We start from the raw sequence: 17,770 nt of genomic DNA on the forward strand, positions 1-17,770 counted from the left end.
TCTTTACATCAAATACCATAGTCAAAACCCTCTCTCTCCATTGTTGAGTAATTGATTTCGGTCTCAGTGAGTTGTTTGCTAGCAAAGCTCACTAGGTAATCTAGGTTTTGTTCACCAGGTTGACACAAAACAACTCCTATGACGAATTTTGAAGTACCAATGTGCACAGGTAATGCCAGTGTCCAATCTGGGGCTTGTAGAATTGGTGGCATGGTTAGAGCCCTTTTAAGTTCCTTATACGCGTGTTGGGATTTCTCAGTCAATTTGAATATGATTAGCAACTTGTATAGAGGTCTAATAGTTCAACACAAACCGTCGATAATACCCTATATGGCCTAAGAAGCACTGAACGCCTTTGTAATCAATTGGGGGTGGAAGATCGACAATGACCCTGACCTTTGAGAAGTCTGTGGCAATGCCATTCTTCAACACTACGTGCCCTCCTAAGATGTATCTGTGCTTTACCCAAAATTGGCACTTCAAGGGGTTTGATGAGAGACGATATAGTCGACACCATTCAAAAACCACTCGTAGTTTGTCTAAGTGTCCTATCCAAGTAGAGAGAACACACATGCCATCTAGGAAGACCTCTAACTCCTTCCAAAGCATGTCGTTGAATATAGTGCACATGAGTTGTTGGAAAGTAGTTGGTGCATTAATCAACTTGAAAGGCATCTATGTATGCAAAGACACCCCACTCAAAGGCAAATGCGGTCTTATGCCTATCATTAGGATGCACTTGCACCTGATTGTATCTAGAGAAGTTTTCTAGAAAACTATAGGCATCTTTGCCAGCCACTCTCTTGAGCATGTGCTTGGTGTACAGCAATGGATAGTTATCTCCCTTTGTAGTAGTGTTTACCTTCTTGTAATTAATGCACACTCTAATCTTTCCATTCTTCTTTAATATGATGACTATAGGAAAAAAAATAGTCTGTGTGCTCAATTTTGTAGATGAATCGTGTTGTTATTAGCTTGTCAATTTCTTCCTTGACGGCGTGGATGTTGTCGCATTGCGCAGGGTTGAAGGTCACAATAGGGGTTTGGCAAGACAAGAATGTATGCGGTTTCAAGAGCTTTGACTCCAGAGATGGTAGAGATAAGAGAAGGATTGAAAGTTTCAAGCCAAGTTTATGAAGATAAGACATAGCAGGGTGAAGGTAGATTTAGGGAGAGGAGTAGATGGTGTGGTAGCGCGTAGGGTTGAAGGTCACCACAGGGGTTTGGCAAGGGAAGAATGTATGGGGTTTCAAGAGCTTAGACTCCAGAGATGGTAGAGATAAGAGAAGGGTTGAAGGTTTCCAGCCAAGTTCTTGAAGATAAGTGACATCAGGGTGAAGGTGGATTCAAGGAAAGGAGTAGATGGAAGAGAAGGGGTTCGAAGAGATTGAAGATGTAGAAGAATACTTTAAAAAGGAATTATAAAATCTAAAAGAATACTAACAGAGATCAAGCCTATCAGTTTCTTTCAGCATTATGAGAAAATATAACTCTGATAGACAAAAACGTGTACAAAATAATGCCTTCCTCTATGTTGCTCAGATCGCCAATCAAATCCTTCCATTGGCTCCAAAAGGGGGGTTAAATATCAAGACACCTGACTAGAATCCTGCCAGATCACTCCTTCTTCATCTCCCACTTTTGAAGTATTGTTCACTGCTTGAAAATAGCAATCGTGTGCCGCTGATTTCGCTAATCTCTCTTTTTACATAAAATCCTCTCAAATTAGCTGAAAATTGCATCCTTTCTTTTATATGCCATTCTAATCTAGAATTTGTCTATAGTTTTGTAGATTTTGTTTACAAGATATAATATCTAGAATATTCAAATTTGACTAAAATCTAATATTTTTGGACCATGGACACTAACATTAATGTCTAAAAAGGCATTGACTCTCTAAATCTAAAAGGAAGCCACACTCTAGATTTTTTTATATAGTGTGCGCATATCGGCACGACATCCACCCCCTCCTAACCTACACATCCTCTGGCATGTGCCAAAGTCTTACAGATTTGCAGTGTCAGAAGAAATATCTTCTGCCATGTCAATGTCTTCATCTTATGCCTCTTCTTCTTCCTCTATGTCTTCATGCTCTTGAATTATATTCAAGTCTTCTAGCTCATATGTTGAACTTTCTCTTCGTTTGAAGAGCTTGATTCTTTTTCCAGCTATGGATATCTTCATGCTTGTTCCATCCAATTCAGCCAATGAATATGTGGCATTGTCATGAACAACCTTTACCACATATGGGCCAAACCAACACTTCACCATCTTCCTAAAAGCAGTGTATTGATTATCTAAGCTACTGTCATAGACAAGCACCTAGTCATTTTCTTGAATTGCTCTTGACCGAAGTCGATATGGCTTATCAAATATTCTTTTGTTATCTAGTCTTGCTGTCTTTAGCTTCTCAATAGTTGCTTGAACATCTTCAAGCCTTCTTTCTAGCTGCCATATGTACAAAGTCAGCAACTCTTCTCTACTGATCCCTTCCTCCCAAGATAGAAGACTCCATGTGAGAATAGATTTTTCAATTGGCACAATTGGTTGTTGTCCATGCATAAGTTCAACTGGCATATAGCCAGTCATTGAACTCCGAGTAGTCCAATGAGCCCATAATGCAAAAGGTAGCATTTTAGGCCATTGTTTAATCTTTCCTCTAGAAGACTTTGCTAGAGCTTTGAAAATAGGTTGATGACCTCTCTCACTCTTTCCATTGCCTTTAGGGTTCTAGGTTGATGTTAAAGTCCACTTAATACCCAATTGAGCAAAGAAGTTGCGTGCCTCATCAGCATCCAACTCTCCTCTATCTGCAGTTACTTTACCCACACAACCATATCTATAAAACACTTTTTCAAGCAAAAAACGACAAAGATCTTGAGTGGATTTGGTTGTTAAGGCTTGCCTTCAACTTGATTGATTAGATCCTCTCTTGCAAGCACTAAATATCGCATATTCCATATTCCTGTAGGCATGGTTATAAGATCAATAACCCATCTATAATGTATAGACAAGGGATAAGTCAATTGTAACCCATCTCGATGCTTAACCATAGAATACATTTGATACACATAACAGGTTTCAACAAAATATGCTATGTCCCAATACATGTTTTGCCACCAATATTTTTCTTTGACTTTACTAAAGGTTCCCCATATGCCTCTATGGCTAGCCCACAAGCTCTCATGAAATTCCTTCATTACATGTTGTTGCAATATTTTGTTACCTAAAAGTCGGATAGGCGCTCCTTTCTTCTTCTTTGTGTGCTTCCATAGATGTCCTTCTTTGAGAAAAAAGCCATAACCTTTCCTCGATATGCTTGAACTCCTCATCAGTCCAAGTCTCCTTCTTCTTCATTGTGCTCAAATATTGGCCGATCTTTAGCAAATCTTCTTCATAATCTTCTTCAAGGAAATGAACTAGAACTTGAGCAATGCAATGAGCACGTTGGCTTCTAGTTGACCATCTTGATGTTTTTAGCTTTGGACTAGTATGTGCAAAAACTAAAAGGTATTTTCAGCAACCATGAAATGAAATTTAGCAAGTATAGATTCTTCAGCTTCATCTTCTTCCATCAGCTCTTCTTCATTGTCATATCTTGCACATGATAGCATGTCAGCAACTGGATTTGCATTTCCTGCAATATGCTTTAATTCGGGGTTGAGAGATTTAATATATGCAATCCATCTTAGCATAGCAATGTCAGGTGTAGAGAAGTTGGCAATCATGCCCAAGAGCTGAAGACAATCGGTTCCTACCACTACGGAAGCACCTATAAAGTATTCATAATCACACTTTAATGTTGTTACAACTCCCCACAATTCCCTTTTTACTTATGCATATCTTCTTTGACATTCATTGAGAACTTTTGCTCCAAAACGAATTGCATACATGTTACCTTCAAGATCCTCTTGGCCAACAGTCCATCCTATCCCAATGGGACTTGTATCCACAGTAAGGATGATGGGTTGACCATTTGAATAATGAGCCCTTTTGAGAGTGGGGGCTGAAATTAACAACTTCTTTAATTTACGCATAGTGAGAGTATGCTCATTACCCCAAGAGAATATTTGGCCTTTTCTCAATAATTGATAAAGATTTTTAGCTACATGATCAAAATGCAGCATCCATATAAGATAGAATACATATGCGCCAAGAAATCTTGTCACCTCTGAAACGTTTGTGCATTTTTCTTGCATTCTGTTGATGGCATCTATCTTGATTGGAGAAGGTTGGCGTCTATAGGGCCACATAGATGACCGAACACTAAGACTTCTTCTACTCCAAAAATCGACTTAGCTCCAGAAAGGGTAAGATGTATCTCTTCTAACCTTGTCAAAATCCTATCACAATCATGAATATGGTTAACTACAAATGTCCTATAGCCATCTTCTTCAAGCTCCTCATTCTTTTCATTGACTTCACATCCCTTGATAGGTACATCATCAAGAAATGGAATAGTAAGTTGTGGAATAAAGTCCCTTAAGACTTTGTGCATGGCATTTATCATATGGGCTACGTAGTTTGTTGACCTTGTGGTAGAGTGCACATGCAAACCAATCCAAGAGGCGTCTTTATTGAGGTAATGTCTCGACTTTCTAATGAAAGATGAAATTGGTCATATCCTGAATATAGGTCGCCCATAGAATAAATTGCTCTACCTGCAAAAGCTTCAACAAACTCATAAACAATTGGACCGGAACCAACATTTTGGATTGTGACAAGATTAATAGGTTATAGATATTGAATGAATTGTAAGATCCATTTTTCTTGGGCACGGTAAACCATCGGTTTTAGTAGGGCACTGAAGAAGGTTCTAAAATCTTCATTTTGATCTTTTCATTTAGAAGTTTCAGTATTTTGGAAAAATGCGCCCTTGGAACAAGAATAGGCTTGAGGTTCCAAGACACATGTGGGACCATAAAAATCACCATAGGAGCCACAATATTTGGATCCACACAGCCTATTTCACTTGGTTGAAATGCAAAATCTTTTCCATGTTTCATTAGCATTTGCATAAAAGAGTGTTTTTCAGCCAGTGAAAGGAAAGAATTTTCACCTATTTTGAGGTATTTTATACTTTTAGATGTGAACTTGTGACCAACGTTGGAAGGATCATGAAGACTTGGCTGACTCGCTGCCCTGTCAGCTAGCCCTTCACTTTCAAGAGGCAGTGGGACTACCACAAGTTTGACTTTCTTATCTATCGTCTGGTATTTTGTCTCCACTTGTGCTACAACCTTGTTGAGTAAACCAATGTCTTCCTACTCAATAAATTCTTGAATTGTTTGATAAAAATCCAATGCGTATACTTCTATGGATTGATTTTCTGCATGAGTAGCTGCATATATTTCAATCAATGTGTTAGTAGTAATTAGTGCAAAAAAAAAGCTCGAAATATCTTTATTTTCAGACATCATGTCATAAGTTTTCAGCTCACTTTTTACATGACATAAATATTTTCTTTTAGCCTTAATCATGTTTGGAAGAGACTTATAACAACCCATACTATTGGTTGTACATACATACAAATTTGCTACAGACACAATTTTTGTAGCATAAGGAGGTTCAATCTTTTTACATGATGCACTACCATAGCCTCCTTTTATAGTAGTGCAGCCCGAAAACCCTTGAATTCTCGGGCATTAGGAGGCATAGGATAATCACGTAGTTGATCTCTGTTTCGATGATAGTTAACACACATAGTAAGAAATTGGACAGCTCGTTCATTATCCTTGCTTCGGATTCGAGCATAGGAAGAACCATCATCAAGAGCTTTTGTTTCCAAGCAGGCTCCAGAAATGTAAGGTTGCCCAAGAATGATAGGGTAACTACAAGAGTCTTGAATAAAAAAGTGAAAATTGTCTTCTATGTCTCCAATAGTTACCTGCACATTAGGACATGTAGCATATAAATCTTGAGAAGAGTTGTTTGTAGCTCTCATTCGCCATCTTGGATCAACATCTATGAGCCATCCACCACTTTCATAGACACTCCTTACCATGACGTTTATCTCCGAGCCATGGTCTAAGAGTGCAATACATGGTGTTTCTTTTTCTCCAATTTTGACGACTGTCTCTCTTGTTGCTCTTGCCCAATGCATACGGGAGTAGTGACTGCTTGGAATGAACCAAGCCTCTTCCTCCTCGTACATGTGCTGTAGACGCGCTTCTTTTTTAGAGGTGGACTGCCCAAGTGGTTTGGACTAGCTGACCATTATATTTTCAGCTTTTACTTCTTTAATTTTTTCATTCATATTTTCTTTATCTTCAGCTTCAATTGCTGTAATTAGTTCTTTAACTGCTTTCAGATGAATTCCTTGTGAAGTCAGCTTCTCTTCATCCTGCACAAAAACTCCAAGAACTTGCAAAAAAGTATGCATTATTTCTTCAGCTTCATCACCAACATATTGTCTTTCCCTTTTGATTACATTAATAATTACATAATGGAATTCAAGTTTGGCAATTCTAAGAATTTTTCCTAAGGTGAATTCTATTTTGCTTCCTAGAATTCGTTCTTCTAGGACTCATTTGAGATCGGTTGAAGATTCTATGTCAGACTGCAATTTGTAGCTTGGCTGCTTGCCTTTCTTCTTTCCTTCGTCTTCTTTGTTTGTGGTGCATCTTCCATCTCTTGATCTGGGGTTATATTTTCAACAAGCTTTGGTTGTTTTGGCGTTCTTCCAGTTACCCATTTTAGAGGGCCAGAAGAGGAAGGCCTTGGTTCATCTTCTCTTTTTCTCTTTTCTTCAATCAAGACTTCTTTATGATTGACGTTAGCCAAATGTGAAAAGGCGGAAAAAGAATCTACTGGTTCTTTCCAACCAAATATTCCTCGAATGCACTGAGTGGCATTAGCCAAATCTTCTTTGGCTGCTTTGCCACGTTCCATTTGATCTAGTACCTGCATCCATAATTTAGATCACATTAGATTTACATGCTTTTAAACTTGATTTAGTTGGCTCAATTTGCAGCCCATTGGTAGCTGCATCAATTGTTGCATATGCATTCTTTACAACTAAATTTTCTAATCTTTTCTTCATTCCACCATTGCCAAAATTTGGCTCCAATGGAAGACCAGTTTCAGTTGCATGGATTTTTTCGTCTTTCCAAAAGACGAGCTTCTGTGCTTCAGCCTCACAGAAGGTAGAACACTCCCTCTTATCATGTTGTTGTTGTCGCACCAAATACAGTGCCTCTTAAAGCCTTTTCTCATGGGTCTTTGAGTTTATGAATGTCCTCGTTCTTCAACTTTAACATCCAGCTTCTCTACTTTGGAACTAATTTCTGTAAGATTCAAATGAAGGTCAATCATGCATGCTTTTAATAAGTTCTTCCATGACATCATTTTTAGAAGGAACAAAAGAAGAAAGAGTTGGTTGATTAGTCAAAGAAATAGGGAATTTTGAAGGTGGAACAAGCTCCATCAATGGAGTTGTTAAAGTTGAAGTAGAGCCCAATCTTAGTCACATCCGCTCTCTTCGAGCAATCATGTTAACTGCATTAGTAACATCTATCCATGTAGTCTTGACTCCCGATTCAAAGGTAGCATGTTCTAGGCGATCAGCAAGATTTTCTTACAGAATGGAATCTCTAGCCTTAAGGAATAATTCAATCTTTTGACCTTCCATACTTTGTTGGTCTTCAGCATCAAGTTGCCTAATTTTACTTTCAAATTCATGGTATAGAGTTGTTGTAGCTAAACCTTTGTTGGGTTTTTAAACCCATTTAGTGAAACTTTTCTTCGTCATAAGACCAAAGTCTTTTAAGAAGAATTCTTCGCATAGGGCTTTTCTGAATTCAGCCCAATCCGCATCTTGTTGGAAATACCATGGATTCTTTCTTTAAGACCATGCTTGGCTAGTCTGGCAAAATAAGGCTCCATGCATGTTGCTGTACACCAAAGAAGAGAATTTTCTCAACATACAAATGAATGAAAACATAGACATTTTGACCATTAAAATATTTTAATTCACGCCCAACTTCTTCTAGGGCCTTGATAGTTGTGGAATCAATCTTCTCTTCTTCTTTCCTTTGCTGTTGTTGTTGAGTCTACTGCAATATGCGCACCAATTATTGTAGAGTGTCTCCTGAAAAATCCCCCATCTTGGAGTTCTCTTACATCGACCTTCATGCCGGGTTCACCAATGTCGTAGCACATAGGGTTGAAGGTCACCACAGGGGTTTGGCAAGAGAAGAATGTATGGGGGTTCAAGAGCTTAGACTCCAAAGATGGTAGATATAAGAGAAGGGTTGAAGGTTTCAAGACATTTCTTGAAGATAAGTGATAGCAGGGTGAAGGTAGATTCAAGGAGAGGAGTAGATGGAAGAGAAGGGGTTCGAAGAGATTGAAGATGTAGAAGAATACTTCAAAAAAGAATTATAAAGTATAGAAGAATACTAATAGAGATGAAGCCAATTAGTTTCTTTCAGCATTATGAGAAAATATAACTCTAATAGACAACAACGTGTAAAAAGTAATACCTTCCTCTATGCTACTCAAATCACCAATTTGATCCTTCCAATGGCTCTGAAAGGGGGATTAAATACTAGGACACATGGCGAGAATCTTGCCAAATCACTCCTTCATCTCCCACTTTCGGAGTGTTGTTCACTGCCTGAAAACAGTGATTGCGCATCGCGCGATTTCGCTAATCTCTCTTTTTACATAAAATCCTCTTAAATTAGCTAAAAGTTACATGCTTTATTTTACAAGTCATCCTAATCTAGAAGTTGTCTATAGTTTTGTAGATTTTTTTTACAAGAGATAATATCTAGAATATTAAAAATTGACTAAAATATAACATTTTTGGACCATGGACACTAACACTAATGTCTAAAATGACATTGGTTCTCTAAATCTAAAAGGAAGCCACACTCTAGATTTTTTTACACAGTGTGCGTATAGCGGCACAATGGAAGACCAAGAGTTCGAAGAAATTGAGGACATATAAGAATACTCAAAAAAAGAATTAGAAAATGTAGAAGAATACTAACAAAGATGAAGCTTCTTAGTTTCTTTCAACATTATGAGAAGATATAACTCTAATAGACAAAAATGTGTATAAAATAATACATTCCTCTATGCTTCTCAGATCGCCAATCTGATACATCCATTGGCTCCGAAAGGGGGTTAAAATACCAGCACACCTGGTCTAAATTTTGCTAGATCATTCCTTCTTCATCTGTCCCTTTGGAGTGTGTTCACTACCTGAAAATAGTGATCACGCATCGCGCGATTTTGTCAATCTCCATTTTTACATACAATGGTTGAACGCTACATGCTTTCTTTTACATGTCATCCTAATCTAGAATTTGTCTATAGTTTTATGGATTCTTACAAGAGATAATATCCAGAATATCAAAAATTGGCTAAAAACTTGTCCAAAAAATCTAATAAATTGAACCATGGACACTAACACAAATGCCTAAAGTAGCATTGGCTCTCTAAATCCAAAAGGAAGCCGCACTCTAGATTTTTCTACATGGTGTGCGCGTAGTAACACGACATCCACCTCCTCCTAACCTGCACATCCTCTAGCATGTGCCAAAGCCTTACGGATTTGCAGTGTCAGAAGAAGTATCTTCTGCCATGTCAATGTCTTCATCTTTTGCCTCTTCTTCTTCCTCTATGTCTTCATGCTCTTAAATTATATTCAAGTTTTCTAGCTTATATGTTGAACTTTCTCTTCGTTTGAAGAGCTTGATTGTTTTTTTAGCTACGAGTATCTTTATGCTGGTCCCATCTAATTCAGCTAATGAATATGTTGAATTGTCATGAACGACCTTTACCACATATGGGCCAGACCAACACTTTACCATCTTCCTAGAAGCATTGTATTTGTATTTATTGTCTAGGCTGCTCTCATAGACAAGCACCCAATCATTTTCTTGAATTGCTCTTGGCCAAAGTCGATGTCGCTGATTAAATCTTCTTTTGTTCTTTAGTCTTGTTGTATTTAGCTTCTCAATAGTTTCTTGAGCATCTTCAAGCCTTCTTTCTAGCTGCCATATGCGCAAAGTCAACAACTCTTCTCTATTGATGCCTTCCTCCCAAGGTAGAAAACTCCATGTGAGAATAGAATTTTCAATTGGCATAATTGGTTGTTGTCCATGCATAAGTTTAGCTGGCATATAGCCCATAATGCAAAAGGTAGCATTTTAGGCCATTCTTTGATCTTTCCTCTATAAGACTTTGCTAGAGCTTTGAGAATACGTTAATAACCTCTCTCACTCTTTTCATTGCCTTCAGGGTTCTAGGTTGATGTTAAAGTCAACTTAATACCCAATTGAGCAAAGAATTTGCGTGCCTCATCAGCATCCAACTCTCCTGTATCTACAGTTACTTTACCCACACAACCATATCCACAAAACACATCCTCTCTTGCAAGCACTATATACTGCATATTTCATATTCTTGTAGTCATGGTTACAAGATCAATAATCTATATATAATGTATAGACAAGGGATAAGTTGGTTGTAACCCATCTCGATCCTTGACCATAGAATATATCTTACACACATAACAGGTTTCAACAAATTGTATTATGTCCCAATACATGTTTTTCCACCAATATTTTTCTTTGACTTTACTAAAGGTTCCCAATATGCCTCTATGGTGAGCTCAGAAACTTTCATGAAATTCCTTATATACGTGTTGTTGCAATCTTTTGTTACCTAAAACTCAAACATGCGCTTCTTTCTTCTTCTTTGCGTGCTTCCATAGATGTTCTTTTTTAAGAAAAAATCCATAAGCTTTCCTCTTGATATGCTTGAACTCATCATCAGTCCAAGTCTCCTTCTTCATTGTGCTCAAATATTGGCGGATATTTAACCAATCTTCTTCATAATCTTCTTCAAGGAAATGAACTAGAAATTGAGCAATGCAATGAGCATGCTAGCTTTTAGTTGACCACCTATTGATTTCAGCTTTAGACCAGTATATGCAGCAATTGAAAATGTATTTTTAGCCAGCCATGGAATGAAATTCAGCAAGTATAGATTCTTCAGCTTCATCTTCTTTCATCATCTCTTCTTCATTGTCATATCTTGCATGTGATAGCATGTCAGCAACAACTGGATTCTCCTTTCCTGCAATATGCTTTAATTCGGGATTGAGAGATTTAATATATGCAATCCATCTTAGCATAGCAATGTCGGGTGTAGAGAAGTTGGCAATCATGCCGAAGAGTGGAAGTCAATTAGTTTCTACCACTACATAAGCACCTATAAAGTATTCACAATCCCACTTTGATGCTGTTACAACTCCCCAAAATTCCATTTTTACTTTGATGTTCATTGAGAACTTTTGCTCCAAAACAAATTGCATACCTGTTACCTTCAAGATTCTCTTGGTTGTAATATTTCCGCTCAAAAAAATTATTGAACTTGACTCCTCACACACCATGTAAAACTTGTGCAAGGTTATCTCCCACATAGTAACTATTCACAGCTTAATCCGTACCCCGCACGCGCAAAAATGAGGCCTCCGCATTGAGCAATTGAGGCCGAGGATTAAGACCACAAAACTCACGGGGAAACACCCTTTTTGAAGGGGAAAAATGGATAACGGTAAGGTTAAGTCAAATTTTTTTAATAATTATCCCTTCCCCTAGCCAATGCATGGCTAGAGGAGAGGGAGTGGGAGAGAAAGTAGGTGTGGTGTAGGGAGCATGAGGGGGGAGGGCCATGCATAGGCCACGTGGTGGCTACCACCTCCCCCCCTTGGCCTATATAAACACCCCCTAAACATTGGGGGAGGGCACATAAGGAGAGAGGCTGCCGTGCTGGGAAGAAGGCCGTTGTGCTACCTGGAGATGCCGCCACCATTCGCCACCACCTATTGCCTACAGCGCTGCTGCTACCGCCATATTTCCCCCGCCATCATCCTAATCACCTCCCCCTATCTTCGACGTCCCCTCCTTTCAATCATTGGTCTCCCTCTCTTCCACGTGATCTTGGAAAGTCAGAAGCTCTTTAGAAGCTTTTGGGAAGCTTCTAAAGGATAAGGCCCTTAGGCCTTGTTCCTACGTGCCCTCCCCTGTTTTAAAATTGGGTTCATAAAGCCCCAATTCCTACGCAAGGGAGAAAGCAGGTGGGATTGGAGGCCGTTGTGCCAAAGCAGAGGAAATTTGAAGACCGAGTAAGAGATCGTGGAGCTCAAGACATCAAGGATGGCTCCCAAGAAGATGCAAGGCACACCCGCGGAAGGTTCTTCCCCAAACTTACACGTGGATATCACCTCGGATCCACAAGCCCAGGTTCCACGAATTTATTTCCACATAAAGAAATGATTTAAGCATGCTTAATTCCATAGGGAGAATGCATTTTACGCATATCGTTAATTCGTGTAGTAGTGATAAAAGTACATTTGAGAAAGTATCTCTGTAAACGATAGATAAGGATTGGTGCATATCATGCAATTGGATCGTTTGCCTCTCCAAAGTTATGAATGTAAATCACTTACTCACCCTATGAACTTAGTCGCAAATTGCCTTGTCATGTATTTTCAAAGTGGAAGTCTAAAATCCATATTTCCTAGGGTTAAAGAGGAAATTGTTAAGTGCATTGGGCATGAAGGAAAAGAGTATCTTGCATTTAGTCAATAACTTCCTTTGTTATGACTCGCATGAGGAAATTGTTAACTTCCGTTGCATGGTATGAAAATGAAACTATGGACATTGCAAGTTGCATGCAAAGATGTTTGTCAAACGGATTGAAGGTTGCATGTCACATGAACTTCATTAATGATGTTGTATCTAAGGGTAGCATGTTACATATTCGTCATGCGTAAATTTCATTTCATCGAGTTGCATTTGGAAAAGATTGCATGGCTTATCAAAGCATGAATTCTAAAGCTTAGACAAAAGGGTTGTAGGCATGATTCTTTTATGTAAACCCTAGTAGGTTTCATGCAAGTTATCATTCGTCATGACTTTAGTAAGAAAAATAAAGGGTTATTGCATACCTTATAGAACATAGATGTAACAAATCAAATACTTGCATGAAATGTGGTATCTAGCATCTGTTTAGACCTTTAGAACAAGGTTAGCATCTCTACGAAAGGATCGCCCTTGTCACAAGACAATTAGATCAATTTATCTAAATCACCTAGCCCGCAAGGGATTCGTATAGGCATAACTGGTCGGCACAATAAACACCTCAAGTACTAGCTAGGGCTTGGCACGTCAGAAATGCATCCAAGTATCGTACTTGAACGCCAAGTCCAAGCCCTCAAACCCAAAGGTCCTACTCACATTCATTGAATGTTTGGGTCAATTGGACGCTCATGCAAACAACAATCTAGGGTTTCTACCCTAAGGATCGTTCGACCTAATGCTAAAACTGGAATTGAGTTTGGAAACCCTAGGACCGAACGTTGTCGGTCTAGTACAAATAGGGTTGGTTTGGTAAGAAGACACCCCACACCCTGTGTCTTGTCTAAACATAATTCCTGGACCAGGAAACACCATTCAATGGGTGAAATGATCCCATGAGTTAGGTGCGGCACTTGTGCAACAAGTTGCAACCTCGCACGACTTTGTGGTTTAATCACAAGAGAGATTTGCCACTCCTTGTAGTGAGATTGGCAGGTTCTAGTGCAAGTCTAACTTGCAAGAGGATGAGTAATCATCTTGCTACATCACCTTTCTTGGGCTGATTTGCCAAATTAAGGGAAGTTAGGTATTGGCTTGGAAGCAAAGGATCAAACAAGTCAAAGCGACATGGTCGCTAGGGTTTACTGTTAATTTATGAAACCTAAGGTGTTGGTTAAGTTGGGTTAACAGGGTATGGCCCCAACCCAAGGAAAAAAGGATGCACCAACAAACCCTTGGGGATCTTGCCAAGTCGCAATTGATCATGGATCGAGTGCTGGATGCATTCGGAGAGAAGGATTCACTCCTTAGCAGTTGGCCAAAAAAAGAACCACTGGATTGATTGTACTTGTAACAGTTTAGGAGCACTGTTTGCATTGTTTGCTCAAGGAACTAAAAGATGGAAAGTTAATTAATGCTTGTCGTTGAAGGCCTGAAGGGAGAGGCAGCATCAGTTACCCCTAACTGTCTGCGTGACCCTAACCAAGGGGGTTGTTAGCCACGCCAGGAAGGTGGACCGAACCCACCGTGAGAGGTCTCTTTGTTGGACGCTACTTGGAGCAAGAGGACGCTTGGGTACCAGGGGGGCTCTGGCCGTAAATCTCTTGCCTTCCAAGGCCTACACAAGAGGCCAATGTGACTCGGGATTGGATCTCGAGGCCCGCATACTAGTCTATGACCGGAATCTTGGATTAGTAATCCATGTGGATTGCTGCATAGCCTTCGGGTGGATTATGGATTAGCCTACCGGCTAGATTACATGGATGTATTCCAAATATAAATAAGATAATTTGTTGAAAAGGAACTTGTTTGACACTGTTTTTCTATGTCAAATGTTAAGATTATGTGAAGGAACCGGTGTCTAACTGGCTAATTAAGGAAGTTGTTTTATGCTTATCTAAGTAAATGTGGTAGGTAATTAGACAACTAAAGAAACCCTGAGGAAAGTGCGGTGGATGTGGCCATGGGTCCGTCCTACGGATGGGTTGTCTCGGTTGGCCGGAAACTTTTCTCAAATGGAATCGACAGCAAGAACTTTGCAAAGGGAATGTACAGCAGGCAATGCTGACCTAGAGTTCCGGTTACTAGAATCCCGATTTATGTTGTTTTAGGGGAACGGAATGGGACTATGCCTTATGGGCAGAGAGGTCGAGCTTTGCATCCCTCTCATTTCCAATTCTCCTTGAACCAAGTGCAATATGAATCCGCTTTGACCCTCACATTTCTGCGTAAAGTAGTTCTCCTGGGGTTCGACGCTAGCTGTAGTTCTAGGAAATTGACCATTAGGGGAAACCCTGATTCAGATCGGGGTCCTAAGTGGGAATGGCCGGAATACTTCCGCTACGTGGCAAACTTGGGAACTCCTAGATCACAAACCCTGTAACATTTCATGGGAGTGCCAAGTGGAGCTTTCTAGACTCTCTTCCCGATGGACTGCTAAGAGATGTCTTGAAAGGGAACAGGTGGACACGTTATTGTTGATATCAGACCAACGAAGGATCTGTCTTTATAAGAGAACTTAATAAGAAGAAGTAAAGAAAATGTTGCAGTTAGGAACATTTTCTTACTTATCAATGATGTCTTGTGCAGAGTTGGGAAGCATGGAACAGATTCTTGGTGTTCCAGGTCATGTTTATGACCACGATGCGTTCTCCAGACTATCAACAGAGGCTTGATATGATGAATATCCTAGACCGCATCTACAATCCATCACCCTTGTACATGGAATGGAGTTGGATGGGTGTTTCAGGGATCTATTACATAGCTGCCCACTGACTTGCGTACCTTCAAACCAACTTGAAGAGAATCAAGTGGATGGAGGACTTAAAGATTGTGAAGTTGTTCGTCTTTGTTGAGGCTCACGCAAACAAAACCCTACATGTCGGAGGACGAAGGGTCAAGAAAAATGCGTATGTGTACAAGGAAGTGACTCGAGTAATCCCTGCCAACAGAAGTAAGGTGTTGGGACGTCATGAGGAGAATGGATATCAAAGGAAAAGATACCCTAACCTTCCAATGACCTATCGATTCCTGAAAATCCATGACCCCAATCCATACTATTACACAGTTTCCATAGCTGAATGCAACAACATCTTATTTTCCTCAGATTAATGTATTAGCTTCTTCCATCGCCCCAATGATAATTGTACTCTGAAAGAGCTATGCCCATATGAATGAAAATAAGACTCTTTTTATCAATGATTGTCTTGATAGTGAGTATTGATAAAAAAGGTTAAGTGATTAGGTCACTTAGCTAAAAGCTGAACTGGGCATGTTAAAGTATTAAGAGAAATGCTTAGCAAGTTTTAACGTAAGGAAACTTATTGCCCAAGCGCAACCTCATGTGGAATTCCTACTGGGAGGAAAGTCGACTTTGGTCAGATTCAGGGTCATGAACCTAGGTATCCATGAGGTATCCATGAGTGCTTGCTTGGAATGGATTGGCTTAAACCTAATGACGCCCACATTCATTGTGGAAAGGGTCAAGTTTCCTTTCAAAACTCTGAAGGAGAATCGGTCACAACTCAAGGAGAGGCTGGAAAGCCGAAACTTCAATTGGCCAAAGCATCTCGGATTATAAAGGGAGTTAGAAAGGGGCTACTTGTCTACTTGATTAAGCTTAATAAGTTAGATCAGAATCAGGAGTCTAATGAAGAATCTTCATGGCTAAAGGAGTATGCATACGTATTTTCTGAAGAACAAACAGAACTTTCACCTCAAAGGGAAGTTGATCATGAGATCAAGCTAGTGCTGGGAGCTGTGCCAATAGCAAAGAGGCCTTATAGAATGTCCATCCCGAAAGCAATTGAGCTGAAGGAGCAACTCAAGCAACTATTAGATTAGGGCTCTATCTATTCTAGCAGTTCACCATGGGGAGCTCCAGTGCTGTTCCAGAAGAAGAAGGATGGAACGCTTCGGTTGTGTATTGATTACAGAGGGTTGAATCAATCAACCATTAAGAACAAGTACCCTATTCCAAGAATAGATGAACTTCTTGACCGTCTTCAAGGTGCGAATATCTTCTCCAAGAAAGATCTCAGGTCTGGATACTATCAGATAAGGATCAAGGAAGAAGATATCCCAAAGATGGCATTCAACACAAGATATGGACACTTTTAGTTCCTAGTCATGTCATTCGGTCTCACGAATGCACCTACCACCTCCAGCAGGTTAATGCAGGATATCTTTAGGCCATATCTTGATGACTTTGTACTCGTCTTCTTTGACGATACCTTAGTCTACTCCAAACAGGAAGAAGATCATGAATCCCAGCTTGTCCTTGAGACAATGAGGGCACACAAGCTTTATGCCAAGATGAAAAAGTGTGCATTCTTCAAACGTCAAATTGAATATCTGGGATTCATCGTGTCAGTAGAAGAAACCTCAGTGGATCCGGTGAGATGTTCTAGAATGGCCAATACCAACTACTAAGGAAATACGTAGTTTTCTTGGATTGATAGGATGGTATAGAGTCTTTGTCAAAGACTATGCTTTGATTGCAGCACCTCTGATGGATCTACTGAAGAAGCAAACATCCATTGTATGGTCACCTAGCTAAAAAATCTAGCTTTGATAGTCTAAAGAAAAGTTTGGTATCAACACCTATCCTGAAACTTCCGGATCTTGGTAAGGAGTTCGAAGTAGTAACTGATGCTAGCACGCTTTCCTTAGGATGTGTGCTTATGCAAGAAGGCCATCCTGTAGCATATTCTTTAAGAAAACTGAAGAGCCATTAGAAGAATTATGCTACCCATGATCTAGAGCTGTTAGCTGTCATTCATGCTCTAAAGCTTTGGAGACACTACCTACTAGGTAACAAGTTTATCCTAGTGACGGATCATAAAAGTCTCAAGTGGATCTTTACCCAGAACGAGCTCAGGATGAGGCAACATTGATGGATTGAAGTGCTGGAGGAGTATGATTTTGAAATCAAATACCGGCCTGGAAAGGAGAATGTAGTTGCTGATGCACTTAGTCACAAGGCATTTCTTAATTCTCTAATCTTGCAAAATCCATCAACACCTAGATCTCTAGCCACAAAGGTATCCATGCCAAACAACCCAATACTTGAGCTAGCTAGACAAGAAGCATGCTATGATCCAACCTATCAAAAGATACTAAGGGAGATCCCTATCAAAGATCAAGACCCGAAGCTACACATTAAGTATCAAGAA

Source organism: Lygodium microphyllum, unplaced genomic scaffold (assembly GCF_053477565.2).
Source record: "Lygodium microphyllum isolate KBCC unplaced genomic scaffold, Lygodium_microphyllum_v1.1.10 scaffold_31, whole genome shotgun sequence".
NCBI lineage: Eukaryota > Viridiplantae > Streptophyta > Polypodiopsida > Schizaeales > Lygodiaceae > Lygodium > Lygodium microphyllum.